The 22,022-nt window shown below is 45.4% G+C and overlaps 1 protein-coding gene across 5 annotated transcripts in view; it reads right to left on the bottom strand.

Annotated features, from left to right (window-relative positions):
* Lhfpl2 (LHFPL tetraspan subfamily member 2) overlaps nt 1-22,022 on the bottom strand; it is a 146,473-nt gene that overhangs the window by 57,614 nt on the left and 66,837 nt on the right. The window contains exon 1 of one of the 5 annotated variants that reach the window (XM_036207334.1): nt 20,559-20,580. The exons of the other annotated variants lie outside the window; for them this stretch is intronic. The gene's annotated coding sequence lies outside the window, so the exon portion shown is untranslated. Of the gene's footprint in view, nt 1-20,558; nt 20,581-22,022 lie in introns of those variants that run through there. 5 annotated transcript variants of the gene reach the window in all.

The following is a 22,022-nucleotide window of genomic DNA, read 5'->3' as shown; positions in this document are numbered from 1 at the left end:
TGGGAGCGCCACTGCTCTGGCAGCTATGGGCAATAAACTCACAAAGGCCGAGACTGTGTGGTCCTATCCACACACCATGTCCTTGTACTGCTATGAGTGTGGCTGAATGGGACTTCAGAGGAAAAGAGTCCATTTTGAATAGACAGCATCAGCCTTCCCATTCCTAGGCTTACACGGTAGGAAACAGGGGAAGGTATATAAAACGGATGAGTGCCGGGCGGTGGTGGCGCACGCCTTTAATCCCAGCACTCGGGAGGCAGAGGCAGGTGGATCTCTGTGAGTTCGAGGCCAGCCTGGCCTACAGAGCGAGATCCAGGAAAGGCGCAAAGCTACACAGAGAAACCCTGTCTCAAAAAACCAAAAGCAAACAAAACAAAAAAACAGATGAGCATTTTCACAGTGAAATGCAGCCCCACGGCACTTGTTGCAGCTGTTAGCAGGGGAGGCTTGTTGCATCTGCTGGGACCCTCAAGTGAGGGGTCCACATAGATGCAGCAAAGGTCCACAGCTCTGCTGATCTCAGCAGTCTTGAAGCAGCCCGTCAGCAGCTCTGACCACCTTAGCAGGAGAGTCAAGCCACAGACAAAGAGGCAACCCAGTAGGTTCTGGGCCATTTTCTTAAACACATGCATGCACGCATGCATGCATGCACGCAAACTAAAAACAAGCAACAAACTGAGCACCCCAGCAGGCTGTAGCTGTATGTCAGTCTGCGTCCCAGAAACTAGGTCAGTCACTTAGCCTTGCTTTCCCCTTGAAGAAAAAAAAAAAAATCCCTAACGAAAATATGGAATTCATCTGCATTGCAATCCCAAGTGGAGAGTGGATTCATTTCCTCTCTGTGTATGGCTGCTTCCTCCCACTCACTCTCGTTTCTCAGGGACAATGAGTGGAGACACCCCCCTGGTAGGAATTCCAACAGCCTCATGGAGACAGATGTCTTGGAAAGCTGCTTGTCCCGGTGATGCGGATAACATATGCTCTCTAGCCTCCCTGCCTCTGGGTCTGTGGCTGCCTGTGCCTGGAGTGTGTGCTTGTGAATGTGTGTCTATGTGCATGCACTTGGGGGGAGACAGGGAGCGAGAAGGGAGAGGGAGGTAGAGAGAGAACACTCATTCGCGTGCATGTGCGTGTGTGCGTGCGTGCGTGTGTGTGAATTCCCTTCTGTAAACCAACTTAAGTCCCCAGGCAGCAATTGTTTAGCAACCCTTCACAGTGACTCCTTAACCAACACATCATCCGCTACAGAATCAAGATGGGAGTTCCCGTGCATGAGTTTCTCTGTAAAACTCCAGTATTGTCAACCCTTTGATAAAAACATTACTTGCAGGAAGTGAGACAGGCCCCTGGAAAGGAACAAGACCTCTTTCAAGCTACCAGGGTACCATTCATAAGTGTCTGTCTGGCAGATAAGGTCCTCATGGCTTACGAGTAATTGATTACTCAACACTTCCCAAACACCCACATCGGTTCACATTTCCACGGGGCCTTCTTGCTCCCTGAGAGAAACTCCCCACACGACACACTTAAATCTTGCTGAAAATGGTGCCCAGGTGTGTGCGGGCAGATCACGGAAGTCACCTGGGTGTTCTGTGACAGTCTCTCTCAAACAGCCCCAACTTTTCCAAATGCACCTACAGAAACAAACCCGGGCCCTGCTCAACTTACTTCCTTCGAGACCTACTTTGCTCCAGTAGAGGCAACTGGCCAAGAGAATGCAAGAGTAGAGTGGGAGGGTCTGGAGTCAGTCAGGGTGGACTCTGAGATGCAGGTGTGTCTTAACTCATCAGTGTTTGTTGAGGTCCATGGGAGAGAACGCATCACAGACGCTAAGGCAGAAATGGGAGAAAAAAGCTGGCAGTGGTGGCGCACGCCTTTAATCCCAGCACTCGGGAGGCAGAGCCAGGAGGATCTCTGTGAGTTCGAGGCCAGCCTGGTCTATAGAGCCTGATCTAGGACAGGCACCAAAACTACACAGAGAAACCCTGTCTCAAAAAAATCAAAAAGCAAAACAGAAATGGAAAAAGAGACACCCGTGTTCTACAAACTCAAAGCCTACACACAGTTATATTCATCCCTTTTGACAATATCATCTGCTGTTGAGGCATCAGAAGTTGTTAACTTCTGTGCCAGGATAGGCTCTAGAGTGGCAGAGGGCCAGTGATGTCAGACATGCACACTCTCAGAGCTGCTCACTGGCTGCTTGTATACACTGTGAGGTTATGCTGCTGGCTCCCTTTCTCCAGCGGTTTTCTGTTAGGGAAGACCATTTACACAGTGTGAGATCTCAGCTTTATCTGAGCAATCTTTGCATGTATGGGATATGGCAAGAAGGACACTGTTTCAGTCTTACTATCCTTAGAGGCTAAAAACCATAAGGGAAAGAGGTGTGTGTGTGTGTGTGTGTGTGTGTGTGTGTGTGTGTGGGTGTGTGTGTGTGGTGTGTGTGTGTGTGTGTGTGTGTGAGAGAGAGAGAGAGAGAGAGAGAGAGAGAGAGAGAGAGAGAGAGAAAGATGACATTAGAACATGCAATCAGCATGATGAGCAGGCTTCTCTGTAGTAAGATATAGTCCTTTTGAATGTATGTCCAAGAGTCGTATAGCTGGATCTTCAGATTTCTGAGGAAACTCCACACTGATTTCCAGCAATGCAAGAGTGTCCCCCTTTCCCATGTCCTCACCAGAACCTGCTGCCCTTTATTTTATTAATTGTGGCCATTTGGGCTAGGGTACGATGAAATCTTAAAGCAATTTAAAGTTGTATTTCCCTGACGGCTAAGGCTGCTGAACATTTTCTTAAAGCATTTCTCAGCCATTTGAATTTCATCTTCTAAGAACGATCTGCCTATTGGGTTGTTCTCTCGATGTTCCATTTTGTTCTTTTTGTTTGTTTTTGTTTTTTGAATTCTTTGTATATTCTAAATAGAAACCATCTACCAGATGTCTACTTGGTAAACTGTTTTCCCATTCTGTAAGATGGGAGATATGGCTTACAATGTCATCATTATTGGCTTCTTGAGGAGCCATATTCCACTGATGGTCCCTTGTCAACACTGGGTAATGAATGGCATATGAACCAAGGTCAACAGAGTCTATCAAAAGCTCACAGAAGAAATCCAAATAGTTTTCAGGAAAAATGCATTTTCCTGGGGGAAGATCCACCCCTTACAATGCTGCTGGTGAGGCATCAACCCAGTAGAGCCTCCACACACATGAAGTGGTGCGGGGAGCAGACAGCCGAGGCAGCTGGGGAAAGTCAGTACTCCAGAAAACACAAGGCCAGGAAGCAGGCCCCTCCTCCCGGCTTAATTGCGGCTCAGCGGAAGCATGTCATGGGTTTAAGTGTGGGAATCTAAGAGGTAGAGGACGGACTTGTTCAGGGTGGTCTGAGGGAGACCAGCCAGGAGTGATGGGGCTGGAGCCAACTGACAAAAAATCCCAACCAATTGTGAGGAAAATATTTCCTTCTCAGAAAAGGCTGCTCTCTTTCCCCAGGGATGACTGGAAGACTCCCAGCCTGAGTCATTTGAAAACACATTTTACAGAGTGCTACAGGGGGCTCCCAGGGGGAAGGTCTGGTCACTGACAGAAGATGATTCAAGACCAAGTGAGCCTTTTCCAGTTCCAACTCCCATGATTCCCGGTTCTTCCTTGCTTCTTCCCAACTCACCCCCAGACAGCTTGGTCTGAGTACAACTGTCAGGGTCCTCTGGCTTGACTGCTTCCGGGCCTCGATATAACCGTTTATGGACCTCAGGTTGAGGAGACTCAGCCATAGCCTGACTTCCATGTTAGCCAGCTCTACCTGGCCTCAGGCACCAAGGAAAACAGCAGAGGTCATGCCCAAGGACCTGGTGCTGCTGGCCCAGACCCTGGTTAGCCAGGCTTGGCTACCCATCTATGCTCTTATCTCCATCTCACCAGGTGCCTACTAAAAACAGTCCCGTTCCCCCCCCCCCCCGTCCCCCCCCCCGCCCCCACATCTGCTAATCAGCTCTGCTCCTTTGGAGTCAGGGATAATGAAGCCTGCTCTTGCTCTTGGCGGGAACATTGGGAAAGGCTCATATCCGACAGCTGGACAGCGGATGGGGTAGATTCCAGTGGGTCAGATGTCCGCTGAAGTCCTATTATCAAGCTGTATGAATGAGCTGTAAATGACACTGGTCACCCTCACAGGTAGCTGTCACACAGGCCTTGGGAAGTCCCCTCCCACCTTTCCCAGGCAGTATGAGCTCAGCTATGCTGGGTCACTCACTCTGGATTTAAGCACCATTTTCTTGCATTGTTCATTACATGCCAAACATATTATGTTCTTGTTAACTATTCACTAGACTTAGGAAAACCCCTGTCTAGAAATTTAGTTTAAAACCAGAGAAGTCTAGAAAGGATCAGATTAGATTTTTGAAACATATTTTTTCCCTCTGTCTGGTTTCAGAGCTCTTAGTGAATGTTATTACTTATGTTAGGTATCCATTAACTGTTGGTATATGGCAAAGTACCTCTAGCCACAGTGGCTTCAGAGAGCAATGCTTTATCATGGTTCTCTTGGTTGGCTGCTGGTCTGACCTAGACTTGCTTGGGGCCTACCATCAGGCAGGTCCACTGTTCTAGAAGGCCCATGGAAGCTTCAATCCTGTACCCACAGGTAGTCTCTTAATATGTTCTCCTCATCCTCTTGGGTCTAGGCCAGCATCCTTGTCACATGGTCTCAGCTGTGCTTCAAGAGGGTAAAAGCAGAATTTGTCAACGACATGGAGACTGTGACTGTGGCATTCACACGGTACTTCTGTCACATCCATCCATGAGGTCAGAAGGCTAGTCCAGACTCCAGGGATGGGGACATAAGACTAGCTAGTTGGAGATGGGAAGAGCTGAAAAAGAATCTGTTAGCATTTTAAATCACCTTATGTCAGTATTCCCTGACTGTGTCCAAATGACATGAGTTGTGGGATGTGGCCATGGTCCCTCTGTGACCAAAGGGATCTCAGTTCAAAAACCAAGTCCTGTATCTGACCCTCAAAGAGACACTACACACATGCTGAAGTCCCTGTACAGTCCTAAAATAAAGATAAATCCATCCACTCTGTGCAATCACTAACAGACATACATATGGTGCAGAGAAAGACACTGTCCTAGAATCCCGTTTGGAAAGCTTGGTCAGAAATTTTAGACTTTTAGAACAGTTCTAGTTGAGCTAACTTTGTCATGCTCTTTTGTAAAACATTGTCAACATCACATGTGTGTGTTTAAAAGTACCTTCTACTGCAGGGAGGTGACCTTGATTCTGGCAAATCCTCAAGTAGAGTTCTCCACACAGATCGATCTCTCTCTCTCTCTCTCTCTCTCTCTCTCTCTCTCTCTCTCTCTCTCTCTCTCAGGTACTTAGGAAAAAAACTGTTGCTAAATTTGTATTCACAATGATTCCAGGCCTTTTCTCTTGGGTATAATATTTCTAAATACCGAGAGAAGTACTGATTCTTAAAGAGTGAATATTAAAATTCTCCATGGTTAACTTTCCTAAGTTTAAAAACCCAAGGACAATCATACAGCCAAGAGCAGAGCCTGAAACCAACGACAGTTTTCCTAAAAGGGATAACCAGCCACTAAAGGACCACTGTATTCCTTACCAGCCCGCTGGCTGCCAGCCTGTATTTCCCATACATTTCACCCCAAAATGAAAAGAAAATTCTTGTCCATCTTCAGAACCAGGTTTCTCAGTTGGTACACCCTTCAAGAACCACCATGCTGTTGGAAGAAATGATTACTATACCCGTCATGAGACCATGGTAGAGAGAGTTAAATCAAATCAAGCCTTGGGTTGTTGTCACAAGAGCACTGAGGGCCAGAACGGTGAAGGGCAGTCACCTCAAATTCAAGGGCCATGTCCCTGTGCTCGGAGGAGGCTGTACACGGCCAAAAAGCACACTGAATTATTGGGTGCCAAATCCAAGGCTGAGGAAGTATCGTGTTTACTTTGGCACTTACTCTTACATTCAAGAGAGTGACTGGGAATAGTACAGAGATGGACCTCATCACATCTGGCTGATGGAGCCGTTTATTAGAATTAACTATTCTCGTATTCATTCTGTAACTGACAGTGATTCATTCCAAGACACAATGGTCAGTGGCCACATTCCTCAAGGCATTTTTCACACTTACTTTTTTTTTGGTGTAAAACAGTCTTAAGACTTCACAATCTTGTGTTGTGAAATCATATCCTGAAAGCCGAACTGCAATTTCAAAAGCTGGGATAAAAGTGAATCTGAAGGGGAATGGGGAATTCCATGGCAAACAACACTCTGCCAACGAGAAAAGCGGAAGTCGGGAGTCCGGTGAGGGGAAGCACCGCTGAGTGCCCTGGTCCGGCCAGGACATAAACAAGGTGGCTGCTCTACAGTAGTCACTTGAGAGCCTTTGTGAGACTGGATGAACACAACATCTGTGCAGTGGTTTGTTTGCTCTGGTTCCTGGACAGAGTCCAGGGACTGGTGTGTGCTAAGCAAGCGCTTTGCCACTGGGCTACATCCCCAGACCTAATGGGTAGTTTTTAATCTAAGTAGCAAGAGTTCTGTCAGCCCAAGTGTTGGAGTGATGGGATGTGATCTACCATTCTTAAGGAGCCTAGAAAGGGATCTAGAGGTCCCTTTCAGCTCCTGCTCCTCATGATTTCTAGCAACGGCCCCACATCCTGGACACCACATATTGAGCCTCCAACCCTAAGGTATCTAGCTATTGTGTCAGGTACAAAAAGGTATAAAGAGACAAGGGAAAGGGGCTGAGCTGGGTAGTGAATTATGAGGGAACACTTAATGCTGGTGTATGGTTCTGTTCCCTTCCCCAATCCATACACTATGAGATTCAGAGATCCAACAGCACCAACATCAAGGGTGAGACACAGCTACAGCTGAGGAGTTAAGAAAAACCAGCAATTAAGCCTACGTGCTATTAAATGCAGGTGAATATGGGGCTCAGCCATTAAAAGTGTACAGTCTGCTGCTCTTGCGGAGGACTCCAGTTCCGTTCTTCGCACCTGTATTGGGGGACTCGAAACAGTCTGTAATTCCAGTTTCAGGGGATCTAACAGCCTCTTCAGGTTCCTGCACACATATGGTACTTGTAAAGTCATGCAGGCTCATATACATACACATAAATTTAATAAACAATAGGTCTTTCAATATAGCTGAATACCAACAAAATATTAAACAGCTGAGATTTGCTGTAGAGACAGAAATCACATGGGAAATGTACACTGTGATAGTTTCTATCTAATATTGGCCACCTTCATGAACATGCCTTCAGGAAGGCACCCACAGCCATACAGATCACTCACCAGCCACCAGGTACAAAACATATCACCACCAAAAGGTTTCACTGGTAACCCCAGTAGATGCTCTATGAGCCATCATCACCACGCACCTAAGTTGTCACAACAATGGCAGAACGTTTGTTGGAGACTTGCTTATCAGTCAACACAAACAGTTCAGCCACAAACATAGCACATATTTACGTGGACACGTGCACAGCAGAGAGTGAAAGCGGGACATGCATGGTGCTCAGGACAATCACGACCGACTTCAGCTGCCCCCCCCCCACATCCTATCAAAGTCCCTCCAAACCCTGCTTCCTTGTCACACTCCAAACTTCCACCCCCTGTGACCTGCCACCCATACGCATTTCTTACCTGACTTCTCCTAGTGGAAATATTCAAGACCCAATTTATACATCACGGGTCTGGAGTGTCTTAAAGAAGAATTCATCCATCTGTCATCTGTCCTCTGTCCTCAGTACAACTGGTTTACCACGGTGACATCTCGGCTTACCCACCCTTGGCTAGATCAGGAGCTCTTTAAGGACAAGGACACTCTACTGTCTGTTACCCCAGAATCACACCACAGGCTAAAATGACTAGGTATCTACAGCCACAATCTCATCCTCGTCCTCTAAATGACAGGAAGGAAAGTAACCAACAGGCTACTGGGAGACACCATCTACGTTAAGATGCATCTACAATGCCTGCACATGACTGTAATAGCAGGGCTAAACATACAGCACAGGAGATCCCTTTTAAGGTCCACTCACGGTCTCTGCTCCCTAGGAATTCCCCAAAGTCATCAAAAGTCTGTGTTTGAGACTTGGCTGGCCACACATTTCCGACAGATTTTTGTTTTCTTCCAGATCTGAGTGCTTGGAAAAATGCTGTAATTTCCTTGCGGGTCTTGTTATCTCTCTGAAGGCTGCTTAGGGCTGAGGAAACATGAACCCCCCCCCTCAGCCTTGTCACTGCAGTGTTCTCTACCTGTTAGGCTCAGCCTGTGTCCCCATGTGCTACAGAGTCATCTGGGAACATCATTTGGCCACCTGTGGTAGTTTGAATGTAACTGGCCCCCATAATCTCATAGGGAGTGGCCCTATGAGGAGGTGTGGCCTTGTTGGAGTGGGTGTGGCTTGGTTAGAGGAAGTGTGTCAAGGTGTGGGTGGGCTTTGAGGTTTCTTATGCTCAGGATACGGCCCAGTGAGTCAGTTGACTTCCTGTTGCCTGCAGGATGGAGCACTCTCAGCTCCAACACCACGCCTGCCTGCACACCACCATGCTCCCTGCCATGATGATAATGGACTGAACCTCTGAAAGTGCAAGTGAGCCACCCCAATTAAATATTTTCTTTTTAAGAGTTGCGATGGTCAGAGTGTCTCTTCACAGCAATAGAAATCCTAACTAAAACACTACCTCTTAGAAATTCTCCTAAGAATCCTTAGAGCATCCTTCCCATTTGGGGACCAGTAGACTTCAATTTAAAGAACTCAAGCCACTTGATACAGTGAGGAAGGCTGCCTACAAGAGAGATACCCTACCTTGAGGCACAGAAAACAGTCTCATTCATGAAAACTGCCACACCGTGTCCCCTTGGAGGCACCTTTCTGTGTCACCATTATAATGATCCTGGCAGCATTAGGAAAAGAAATGAACGATCTCAAACCTCTGGGAATGAGCCTGCTCTGTGTGTTCTAAAGCAGATTGGATTTCAGAGGCCGTTTCCAACTTTGTGGGATTAAATTTCCATTCATTCTTTCCAGCACCATATTGCCAATAAGCCCTTTAAGAAATAAAAAAAACCCTTTACCCCAGGGAGGGATATTTTACTATCTTAATAAAGTCTTCCAATCCTTAGGAGACAAGTCACCATATTTTCATTCTCAAAACTATTAATCTTATTCCCTCAAAGAATCTTATGAAAATATTTGTATTTCTTGTCTGAGATCCCTGGGAGGTAAACTGTAGAAAGAAAAAAAAACCTAGCTAATAAGGGATAATTCCAGTATGACCAAAACAATACACACTGGAATATGGAAATAATTAAGACTCAAAGAAAAAAATTGTTAAGCCCTCAAGGCAAAAGCCTTCTAACCAGAAAGCGCCGAGATGGCTCTCACTTCACTAATGTGCACCAGATTCACTTCAGGGTGTATTCGGTTTTAAACTAAGCAAGTTGCTTTAAAAAAAAAAAAAATCCAAGTTTCTATAAATGGTAAATTAGTAGTTAAGGATTTACTTCATATAAAGATTTCATAAATAGGGCCTGGGGCAGGATGACTCAGTCTATGAAGTACTTGCCACTCAACCTGGAGACCCCAGTATAATCTGATTCCACTGCTCACATAAAAAGCTGGGTGTGGCAGTTTGTACCTATAACTCCACCATTGAGGAAGCATAGATGGGGAACTCTTGAGACTTACCAGTCATTTGTCTATCCAAGTCAATGAGTTCCAGGATCAATGAGAGACCCTGTCTCAAAAAAAATTAAGGCAGGAAAAAAATCAAGGAAGAAAGATACCCAACATCAAACTACTATCCTCCTAGTGTGTGTGTGTGTGTGTGTGTGTGTGTGTGTGTGTATACCAAATTCACAGATTCCATTGAAATAGTACAACTTGCAAAGTTCCAGCTTCAGTATATTTGGAGAAATCCAATGTACCTGTTTGGTTAGAATACATTTAATTGGGAAAACATACTTTTGTTCATTTCTTCAGGAAAATGAAGCAAGGTGGAGGAATGGGGGTGCAGGTGGCAGAGGAGGTTAATTTGGGGGCACACTGCATTAGAAGAGGCAGTGGAAGATTCGGGGGGCGGGGAGACAGAACACACACAGTTGGCTTTATACGTCCAGAGTCCGGAAGAGAGATTTGGTATGGGAAGGGCCAGACTGCAGGTGGCAGCTCAAGCCACAGGGTGGGCTACATCGGAGAATGCCAGGGGACCACAGAGAGACGGGGCCAAAGGCCAAGGAGTCAAGGAGCCATCCAAGCGGACCGGAGAGAGAAATCGGGAGAAAGCCGGTAAGGGCTTTACAGTCTATGAACACGTCCTTCCAGAGAGTCAGCATGTTACATTTATTCAGTTACACCCATCTGCCCGGAAACACAGCAGTTACAAATATGAGGGCAGGTGACAGTAGAACAGGTACTCATGAGGTCTATGAGATGGGACAGGGGTGTTTCCTGGGTGACTTTCCCTACGCTAGTAGTTACAACCAAGAAACTACACAAGAACTCTGGTCTCTCTAACCTGTCCACACCAGAGTTCCCCCTGAATACAGGACAATTTTATATGCCACTAACAATTTCTGAGAGGCAATATAAACCAAGCTATAGATCTTAGGAAAATACGATCAGGTCTCAAGTGTCATAGTTATCACTATCCTAAATGACAGTAGCACACGGTTGAAAGAACATGAACCATTTATAAAAGAGAAAATACAAGGGGCTATTCAGTTTATGAAAAGCAAGTTAATGCTGATCGTCATTAAAGACAAAAAGTTGGGGCTGGAGAGATGGCTCAGGGGTTAAGAGCACTGGCTGCTCTTCCAGAGGTCCTGAGTTCAATTCCCAGCAACCACATGGTGGCTCACGACCCTCATTCTGGCCTTCAGGCACACATGCAGGCAGAACAGTGTATACATAATAAATAAGTATATCTTTAAAAAAAACCCAGAAGTTTGTGCAGCCAGGAAGCCAGGTGAAGAGAAGGGAGAGGTATTAATGATAGCTATCACCTGTGTTCTCCAGCATCCCCACCCTTCTGCCTGTTACCCAATGGGAGATTGCCAATTATGGCTCATGGGCCAGACCCAGATGCTGCCCATTTTGAACATAGTTTTATTGAAAACACACATGCAAAAATTAAAATACCATTCTCACCTTCAATGTCTTATTGATCAGTGTGTCATAAAACAAACCCTCTTTTATACTACCAACTAAGGCCTAGTTTTTCCTGGAAACATTTTCACAACTGAACGATGCTACTTTTAAAAAGATATTCAACTTATAATTAATGGCTAGAAAGCAAAAAACATGCAAATGTCAAAAAGAAGCTTACACTGATTTAAATCTATAGGATGGAAGAGTAAGTTAGTAAAATGCCTTTTTTGTTTGTTTGTTTTTTGTGTTTCAAGACGGAGTTTCTCTGTGTAACAGCTCTGGAACTCACTCTGTCCTGGAACAGACCACACTAGCCTCAAACTCAGAGAATTCACCTGCCTCTGCCTCTTGAGTGCTGGGATTAAAGGTGTGCACCACCACCACCGCCCAGCTTAAAATGCTTTTTTAAAATAAGAAAGTTTTTATGATATGGAAAAACACTAACCATGTACCCTCCTCCTCCCCAAAGTAACTAAATGTAAAGTTGTACACAGATTAAGGGCTCAACTATACGCCTACCTTAGTTTGGGTCACTACTGCTGTGATGAAATGCCATGGCCAAAAACAACTTGTGGAGGAAAGGCTTTACCCGGCTTACAGTTCCACATCACTGTTCATCACTGAGGACGTCAGGACAGGAACTCAAACAGGGCAGGATCCTGGAGGCAGGAGCTGATGCAGAGGCCATGGAGGGGTGCTGTGTACTGGCTTACTCCTCATGGCTTGCTCAGCCTGCTTTCTTATAGAATCCAGGACCACCAGCCCAGGGTTGACTCCACCCACAATGAACTAGGCCCTCCCCATCAATCACTAATTAAGAAAATGCCCTACAGGCTTACCTACAGTCCCATCTTATGGAAGTTTTCTTCTTAATTGAGGTTCCCTCCTCTCGGATGACATTAACTTATGTTGACAAAAAAATATGCAACATTCTGACAAGAGAGGAGACACTTGGGCTGGAGAGACGGCTTGGTGGTCAAGAGAGCTTTCTGCTCTGTCAGAGGACCTGAGCTCAGCTCCCCCCACAAATGCCCACAGCCCCAGGTCCAGGGGATTTGGTAGCCTCTTCTGAGTACCTCTGTGAGTACTGCATTCATGTGCACACACCCACACATGTACACACAAAATAAAAATAAAGTCTTTAAAAAAAAAAAAAGAAAGAAAGAAAAGATATTCTTAGGAACTTGGCCATTAACAGCAACCCCTAAAAACCATGGGATTGTCTTGCCCCACGTTTTTGCTTTTCTGCATGAACACAGGTTATCTGGAAAGGTGGGGACAGACACACACAATATCTCCTGGAAGTTCTAGTCCAACCATAACAGGAACAGTGTAAGGTTGCTGCTGGGCTTCAAGAGTGAACCTCAGTGTTCTGTGACAAAAAGGAAACTGAAAGGTGAGGTTAAATCTATCTTTACTTCGAGATGTAGAAATGTTGTAAACATGCAGTCACATGACACAGAAAATCACAGCAGTTAGAAAACAACGTATCTGTAGGGTTTGCCACATGCAATGCCCCCCTTTACTCAAATACTTATTAATGTCCAAATGCAGTCTTCAAAATACCTGATGGAGGGATATATACAACCCCAAACTGGTGACTCTGGCTGAAAAATGAGGAGTCCATGGACCATGTGATCACTACTCTACACTGTCTTTCCAATCCATGGGTGCTCCATAAATATTAAGAGAAAACTGACTGGAAGTACACTCTTCTGTATCACTGGAACAGTCTGTGCATAGACAAGACTTCTGAGTTTCAGAGACAACAAGATGTTGTGAGATATGTGATCACACTGTGAACCAGAGATTGCACTGTTTACTGGAGAAACCTGCTTCTAGCTGTGGTGGGGATCCTAGCACGTGCCTTTAATCCAAAGAACTTTCTGTTCTAAACAGGATTAAATAAAGTCAACCGTAGGTCTAGAGGAAGAGCAAGCAGCCAGTTGACTAGAAGTGAACATAAGATTATTAAGAAAAAAACCCATGGGGAGTAAGAGGGAGTCAGAAGGACAGGGAGAGATGCACAGGAAGTAGAAGGGAGGGACATCCAGTTGGAGGAATTTTTGTAGAAAATTCTTTCTGGGATGACACAGAGGAGGTCAGCTAGGTGCTTCCTCTGCCTCTCTGAGCTAGCAGGTTCTCACCCCAGCATCTGGCTCCCGAGTCTTTACTGATAAAATGGAACGATAGATAACTCGGGTAAAAAGAACAAGGGGGCCAGCTCTTTCACAGGAATCACACTGGATTCCTAACACGGAGAGCCGAGATGACCTGACCTGGGGATAGGAATTGGATGCCTGACACAATTTGGCTGTGTACCAAGTAACTTGCATCAAAATCATGTAAACCGAACAGTACACCCAAGATTGCCGATTGGCCTGAAGAGTTTTCCTTACAGTGTCTGACATCCTTGCTTGTGACATGCAGTTGAGTGGCTGGTCTGTGGATTGGGGAATGCTGGTGCTGGGCATACCTGGAAAGATAGTACCATTGAATGAATGACTTGTGGTTTACCCAGCATGGAGCCCTAGAGAGGGAGAGATTATAAAAACATTATGGTGGTGATGGAACTGGTCCAAATGGAGATGCAGGTGAGATCAATATTTAATTCAGAAGAAGCCAGTTTCACTTAGGGAGTCACAACTAATCTCCAATGAGCAGAGAGGGGATTTATGGGGCAGGATCTAGGAACTTGAGATGCATGCTATTGCCCTCTGTAGTGGTGAATGGGGACTGCTGTGGTTTGGCATAAAAACGTGATTTCTTTAAAGAAAAAAAAAGAAAAGCACCTACAGATACACCACCCTCCACTGTGTCTTTCCAGTGTATGGCCACAAATTAAGAATCTGGCAATGGTAATGGCTTTCATATGAAATCATTCATACGTTTTATGGTCACTATGAGAAGCTGTCTCTCCCCGGGCCCTGTGCATGCTCATTCCACTCAATCTGGTTACCTCCTTCTGTTACAGTTTGGATCTGAAGTGTCCCCAACAGGCTCATGTTTTGAGTGCCTGATCCTCAGTACCATCTGGAAGGCTCCAGAGCCAGAAGGAGGCAGGGCCTGGCAATAGGAGGTCGGTCAGTAAAGGTGGTCTGAAGGACACGCCTGCCCAGCCTGCTTTCTCTGTGTTTGCTACAAACCAGCTGCCTCACACTTCTGTGACATGTCGTCAGGTCTTCCCCACCACATTGGACTGGAATCAAGGGCCTTTGTTCCCTGAGGATGCTCCTGCTGGTATTTTGGTTATAATGATGAGAAAGGAACTAACATACTTTCCTTTCACGGAGCAACTGAAAAAGTGGACCAGTGAAGTGAAAAGCTTTCTAGAGCTCAGTGTGGTGGCAAATGACTTTAAGTCTAGCACATGGGAGGCAGAGGCAGGCAGATCTCTTTGCCTGTGAGGCCAGCCTGGGCTACAGTCATTTCCAGGCTAGCCAGGGCTACATAAACCCCTGGTCTCACAAAAGAAAGAAAGAAAAAGCGAGCTTTCCAGGTCGTGAACATGAGGGGCAGAGGGGCGGAGGGGTGGTCCTTTATGTAGATGAGAGACAGCAAACCCATCAACTAGAGCCAGATTTGCCTGCTGCAATGCCTGCAGATAGTGATTTAAAAAAAGAGGGGGGTGGGTACGTGGTGGCGCACGCCTTTAATCCCAGCACTCGGGAGGCAGAGCCAGGTGGGTCTCTGTGAGTTTGAGGCCAGCCTGGTCTACAGAGTGAGTTCCAGGAAAGGCGCAAAGCTACACAGAGAAACAAAAAAAAAAAAAAAAAAAAAGAATTCAAGGTTCAACCACAAGAAAACCATGCCGTTTTATCCTTCGGTGAGATCCACAGTGTCCCTGTGAATAATCCCATGGGAGGGAGGGCATGGTCCCCTATGAACAATCCATCAGACCCAGAGCACAGGAGGATGGGCACTCTGCGATGGCGGTAGGAAGATGAGACTCTTTCACTGACACAGGGTTCCTCTTAATCCTCCAGCTTCACCTCCTCTCCTCAGAGCAGCTGCTGTCCCTACTACTCCTCACAAGATCTGAGGTCACACATGAGTTTCTTCTTAACATCTGTCCACTGCACTTGAAGCATCTGGCCATCCAGCTCTCCTCATGCTACACGCCTACCTCTGCGCCTATCTCTGCTAACCCATGGGCTCCTGCCTCCTCAGCCTGTGCTCAGCAGTTAGCTGAGGCCCTGCCCACCCTGCCTGCCCTCTGGACCCTCTGTCTCTAGCCATGAGCATCTTCCTGCCTGTTTTCCTGCCTTCTGGATTGGGCTCCAACAGCGGATACTCCCATTGGTACCTCAACCACACAAAGACATCATGGCTTTTAGCTAGACAGCTAGAGTTGAGCTTCCTTCTCAGCTTAAGAAAACCTTTATGGTTCCCCAAGTTTTAAGTGAGTCATTCTCTAAAACTCATTTTAAAGGGCTGGGGATACAGGTCCCTTGGTATCTGCTTCGCATGCATGAGGCCCTGGATTTGATTCTCTAGCACCACAATACAATGCAAAACAATGTAAAACTCTTTTATGAATTGGAACTCACATCAAGTCCACACTCACCCCTCCGTTTCTCAGCATTCACCGAACACATATTACGCATCCAGCAATAATGTTGGGTACCCTACAATGTACCGATACCACCACCCCTCCGTCATTCGGCTGACATTCATCAGGCACCTACATCGCTGAGGATACCCTAAAACAGCCTTTCTCAAGTTTCAACCTCATCAGTTGTGACCTCTTTGAGGGTCTTATGCTCTCATCACAGGGGTGACATATTAGATACCCTGCATATCAGAAATTTAATTATGATTTGTAACAGTAGCAGCATTACAGTAATGAAGTAACAATGAAAATGCTTGTATGCTCCGGGGTCACCACAACATGAAGAACTGTATTAAAGGGTCGCAGGCATTAGGAAGGTTGAGGGCCACTGTACAAGGTTCAGGCCTTCCTCTTAAAAGTTATAGTTTGTCCAGGAAAGCTTGTCATGGAAAGAAGGGAGAGTTCCTAGGAGGTTTTTGTAGCCAGAGGTCCTTATCAAAAGAAAACCAAGTTGTTAACTCAAACTCAACAAAGGTGGGGGAGGGGCTGGAGAGATGGCTCAGCAGTTAAGAGCACTGGCTTCTCTTCCAGAGGACCCAGGTTTGATCCCCAGCACCTACATGGAGGCTCAAAAATGTTCGTAACTCCAGTTCTAGGGGCCCTGATGCCCACTTCCAGCCTCCTTGGGTACCAGGCACAAAAATGGTGCACAGATCTATATGCAATTCAAAAAACCCATGCAATATAAAATAATTAAATTTTTTAGAATTAAATTATGAAAAGAATAAAAGAGAAATCAGAACTTTAAAACTCCTATGTATTTCATGATTTTGATGGCCTTTTTCAAACCATGAAGATGGCTGTCATTATCATGGAAATGATATATTTGGTTTAGTTCACACTTAGTAAAGGAAGGAATTTGTCATACCCTCGCTCACTAAATAAACACGTCTCTACTCCCTTTAACTACTTCCAGATTGATTATGTAAATGAGTTCTACATTGTGGGACGGCATCAGTAGTCTAACAGCTAAAAGCACACAAGGAAAAAACACCCTTCCAGCCAAGGAAACATTCATCACAAAATTTACAGTCGAGAAACCAGACCCAGGTTCCCAAGTTGTTCTAAAGGCACTGAACGATTTCTCAATAAGAACCACCAGTTATCTAACTTCTAAAATAATGAAAACTGAATAAAATTTTTAAAATTCAGTGCCTCAGTGCCACTGGCCATTTTCAAGGGCTCAGTGGCTGAGTGTGGGGTGTGGCTACCATGGGGGCCACACCAGGCTGTCACTTTCTCTTGGATGGTTAACTCAGTTCCAATCAGGAAGAAAACCAAGTCTCACCGTACCGTACCGTTTCCAGAGACAGCGGCTCCCCATGTGATTGTCTTCCCTGGGCCAAGCGAGCACGACCAGGTGCTGCAAGGGACTTTAAACTGAGGATACTTCACAACTCCTCCTCCTTCCTGCGCCTCCATGTCGCTATGAGCATGGTTCTTAAGAGTCACTAGGTTGGGGCTGGAGAGATGGCTCAGAGGTTAAGAGCACTGGCTGCTCTTCCAGAGGTCCTGAGTTCAATTCCCAGCATCCACATGGTGGCTCACAACCATCTGTAACAAGATCTGGTGCCCTCTTCTGGCCTGCAGTCATACATGCTGTATACATAATAAATAAATCTTCTGGCCTGCAGTCATACATGCTGTATACATAATAAATAAATCTTTTTTAAAAAAAGATTCACTAGGTGTCCGTCAGTTCCCTACATCCCGCTCGGCACACATATAGTACCTGGACGCCTTTCTAGCAGCCTGAGATACAACTCGGTCAAGGTTACACAGCTAATTATAAATAGGGATTCAAGCCCAGAAAGTGTGACTTCCTTTCTTTTATTTTTTAAGGGCTGCCAACAGAAGTTCTCAGATGTTAACCACATACTTGAACTTGTCCTCTTTAAAGCCTTGCCACAATTCCCGCAGGGCAGGAGCAGAGCAGGGATACCTTGCCTCCCTACCAAGGAGGTGTGGGGGGGGTGAAAAGTTTGTCCAAAGAGTCAGTCAGAGGCTGGGAAAGTCGGTTCTCAGATTCCAACCCAAGCAACTCTCCACAATGGCAGGGAGCCAGGTAGGACACACTGTTTGACTGTCTCGACACATGCCACCCCATATTTACTTCCATCAGTGACAAGGAAGAAGCCATCCCCAAGCACAGAGGTGGAGTTCAGGAGGTTAGAATCCTGCCTTGGGTACAGAGCCACCTGGCCCCTCAGCTGGGACTCCAGCCCATGTGTGTCCCGTGCAGGGGGATATATATGTTGAGGACAGCTGATTGCCTAGAGTCACCTCAAACTACAATTGTTCTCTCTGCTCAAGAGAAGCCTGCTACCACATAGACATACTGTAGGAAACAGGAAGGAGGGCTGCATTTCTCCTCAATTCAGATGTCCTTTTGACCCGAATGGCTGTTCTCATCTGACTGATCACGTTTGCACCTGCTGGTCTCAGATGAATTCACGGCTAAAACTAACATGAAGGACACAGAGGAGGCTGGTTTAGAGGGGGTCTCAAGGGCGAACAGGACTTGACTCCTCAAATAGAACTGGCTTTTCCCCAAAGCGGGATTAAACAGGCCAGCCCGGCAGTGATCCAGGGTGACATCCCACAGTGGGGAAACCAAACCACCTCAGAACACACAGAAAATGTGGGGCACCTAGCCAGGGTTTTCACATGACGCCTTGCGTCGTAGGCAGCGCGGCCTGGCTCCCGCTCCTGAGAACTCAAGCAGATGGTCCCTCTGAAGAGAGTGAAAACATACGGGTTCCTCACAGCACAGAACCCCCTCCTGGTGAGCATATTTTCCTCTGGAATGTTATGAGTGAACACAGGCCTCACTGCCCATCCCCACCCTGCTCCCATCACCTGGCTAATGTGACACTCTGGATCTGAACAACACATGGCAGACTGGCATCACTAGATAAATTCTAAGGTTTATGAATGAAATTCTGTACAATAAATCTCTTTAACACACAGGAAAGCATGTTATATATGTGTATGTGTGTGTACAAAATGTGTGTGTGTGTGTGTGTGTGTGTGTGTACACACACACACACATTTTGAGGTATGCTCTCAAGTAGCCCAGGCTAGCTTCTAAGTCATTGTAGTCAGGGATGACCTTGAACTTCTCTTCTTCCCTGCCTCTACCTCCTATGATTACTCATATCTACTAACATGCCTGGTTTAATAATTTTTGTTAATAGAAAAATCAGCTTCTCTCATCTCCACTAAACAAATACGGTACAGATATATTTAAAGATTAGCAGTTTGATAAGGTGCAAACATTACCCTGCCCAGGATACCACCTAGCCCTTGTTTTCCCATGAGAAGGCTGCTGCTCAAATTGTTTCGTAACTCACAAGTGTTTGAAGTTCTCATTAAAGAGTCCAAGTCTCCCGAACAGCACTACTGGTAGAACCGAGGAACGGTTGAGAAGTCAGTATCCCAAAAGGGAACATGGGAAAATATTTCTGGTCTCAAAATCTTTAAACCAAAACAACGGCTTTTCTACAAATGGGATGGTATTTGTGGGGATGCACTGCCTAAACCTTCTGTGTGCAGCAGACCCTACTGGACAGTTGTCAGTAGGACGAGAATCTGGACCATGCCCTGGCTCCTTTGATCTAAGCTCACTGCCAAGGTTATAACACTAACAGGGCCCTGGAGAACAGAGGTGAATAGGCCTCTCTGGTTTGAGAAACATAGCTGGAGCAATCTTTAGTGAGTTGCCTTGATTTTCCTGAATGCATACTGCAGGAGGTAATATTCAACCTCCACTGCTAACATTTTCCAAAGGTGACCTTCATAAATTAAAATCTACTCAATCTTTAATCACTTGCGACTGAATCATATCCAACTTTCTTTCTGGCAATCCCTCTGTGTGAGTGATCATCAAGTAATAAATCTGGGTTATTTAAATTGGCCACATCTACTTCCCCTTTCTGGGAGAAATGATACAGAAAAGTCGAGATGGTCTACAGAGAGGCTAAAAAGGAAAGGCTGTCCCCACAATGCAGATCTCTGAAACTTGTTCCCGAGCAGGAACAGAACAAAGCAGATCAAAACTGGAGAAAAAAATTAGAATAATTCAATTCAATGCCGTTTATTCAACTTCAGGAAGTGAGTCCATCGTAATAATGATTGATGCTACCCAAGTGGTACAGCGAGCCTAATGAACTAGTGCTTAGCGGGCATGGAGCGCTGAATGAGGATGCTCCCCATCGCCGCGTATGTTTAAAGGCTTGGCCCCTAGTTGGTGGAACTGTTTAGGAAGGATTGGGAGGCGTGGCCTTGTTGGAGGACATGTGTCCCTGGGGCTTTGAGGTTTCAAAAGCTCGTGCCAGGCCCATTTGTGTCTCTGCCTCGAACTTGCAGATCCGGATGTGAGCACTCAGGTGTTTTGGCTGCCATGTCTTCCCTGCACCAGCCTGGACTCTAACCCCCTGAAACTGTAAGCCAATAAGCTCTTCTAAGTCACTTGGGTCACGGTGTTTTATCACAGTAACAGAAAAGTCACTAAGACACCAGGCAAGATCCCAAAATGTAAAAAGCTATACCTTTCTCAAAAATGCTTCCCACCTGGAAAACACTTCCAACAATAATAGTATCAAGCTGGGGACAACGGCCCACACCTAGCACACAGAGGGCTGGGGCAGGAGGATTGCTGTGAGTTTCAAGACTACACGGGCTACAGAACAAGACACTGCCTTGAAAAGGAAAACAAAGAGAAGCAAAGGATAAGGACCTTTGAGGTCATTTACCTATTTCTCTCTGCAGCGATGCTGAGAAGTCTTGATGAGCAACTTCAGAAGAACACCACCTCCAGAGACAAACCAAATGAGTTGAACAAAACATTAGATATCTGTTTAAAGTACCAAGAAAACCCGCCATGCAACTTTATATCTCATTATGAGGTACGATGCTTCTTCAAATACTGATCCCCACATCAACAGTGCAGCTAGAATTAGACACAGCCCCTTCATCCTGGGTGGGGAGGGGGCAGTGGGAGATGTGCAGTTCCCAGGCACCAAGTCACAACCCTCCCCTCAAACCTCAAAATGCATGTGCAAAGAAGACCACTTTATATGCAAGACAAGGCAGGCAGAAACAAGCAAAAGGAATATGAAACTGTCAGTTACCTCTCCTAACCAGCTACTCTAACTAAGGAATATGAAATCATGAGTTACCTATTCTAACCAGCTACTCTAACTTATTTTAAAGCTAAATTCACAAAAATATTAAAAAGAAAAAAACTAGGAAAATGGGAAAAGGAACAGTAAAACCATAACAGCAAGATACTGGGAGGAAATATTTAAATTCAGAAAGCGAATATTCCTTCCGATCATTTTAATGTCCTTTAGGTAACCCTTAGAAAACGGTATGTCTAGAAATACATTTAGAAAACCTAGATTCTCCAAATATCTGTCCAGCATTGCTCGGACACATTAAACATAAATGGAAGAAATTGTAAAATAAAATATAGATTTAGAAAATGTATTATACCTCTTATGCTGTTACCATATTACAACCTCCCAGGCAACTATGCCCACTAACAAATGAGGAATCTGTTGTTAAAGCAAAGCGCTTCCCTGCATCACACAGACCCAGGGTCAAGGAGTCGTGCCCGTCACAGACTGTTTTACTCTTGACACGTTCCTCTCTACTCTGTAAAGCACATGTATCACATCCCTGGACAGAAACCTGGCATTCCTTAATGCAAAACTTCCATAAAATCAAATGGCTAGCGGGCCGCATTCATTTCTTCTCTTTGCATAGTTACAAGTCATTTTTCCATCTGAAAATGAAAAGGTTACATAGGACTATAATATTATATAAAAGTAAAAATTTAGAAACTAAGAATTTAGAGTTCAAGAAATATTTAATATATAACCAGAAGTGAAGAAATACACTGAATTCCATATGGGGTATTCAAACAAAATATTCCACCACCTCAACTGTACCACTGAACAAGGAAACAGGAAGTCCATATGCCCTTCTATAATCAAACTTTCAAATGGGGTTGGTAATGAGAATCTGTAATAGTAAGCTATAAACACCCATGCTTATATCCAGCTGTAGATGAATATCAGCAAAGCCCATGTTAATCCAAATTGTTCCTGAGCCCGAAGAACCAGTGACTCAAAGGCCTCTTGGTAGTGGGCTGGAGCACTACTATGATTCAACAGTTAAGAGCACGGGCTGCTCTTCAGGGAATCAGGGTTAAA

Source organism: Onychomys torridus, chromosome 15 (assembly GCF_903995425.1).
Source record: "Onychomys torridus chromosome 15, mOncTor1.1, whole genome shotgun sequence".
Taxonomy (NCBI): Eukaryota; Metazoa; Chordata; class Mammalia; order Rodentia; family Cricetidae; genus Onychomys; species Onychomys torridus.
Note: the sequence above shows the minus strand (reverse complement) of the source record. Positions and strands in the feature narration are given on the sequence as shown.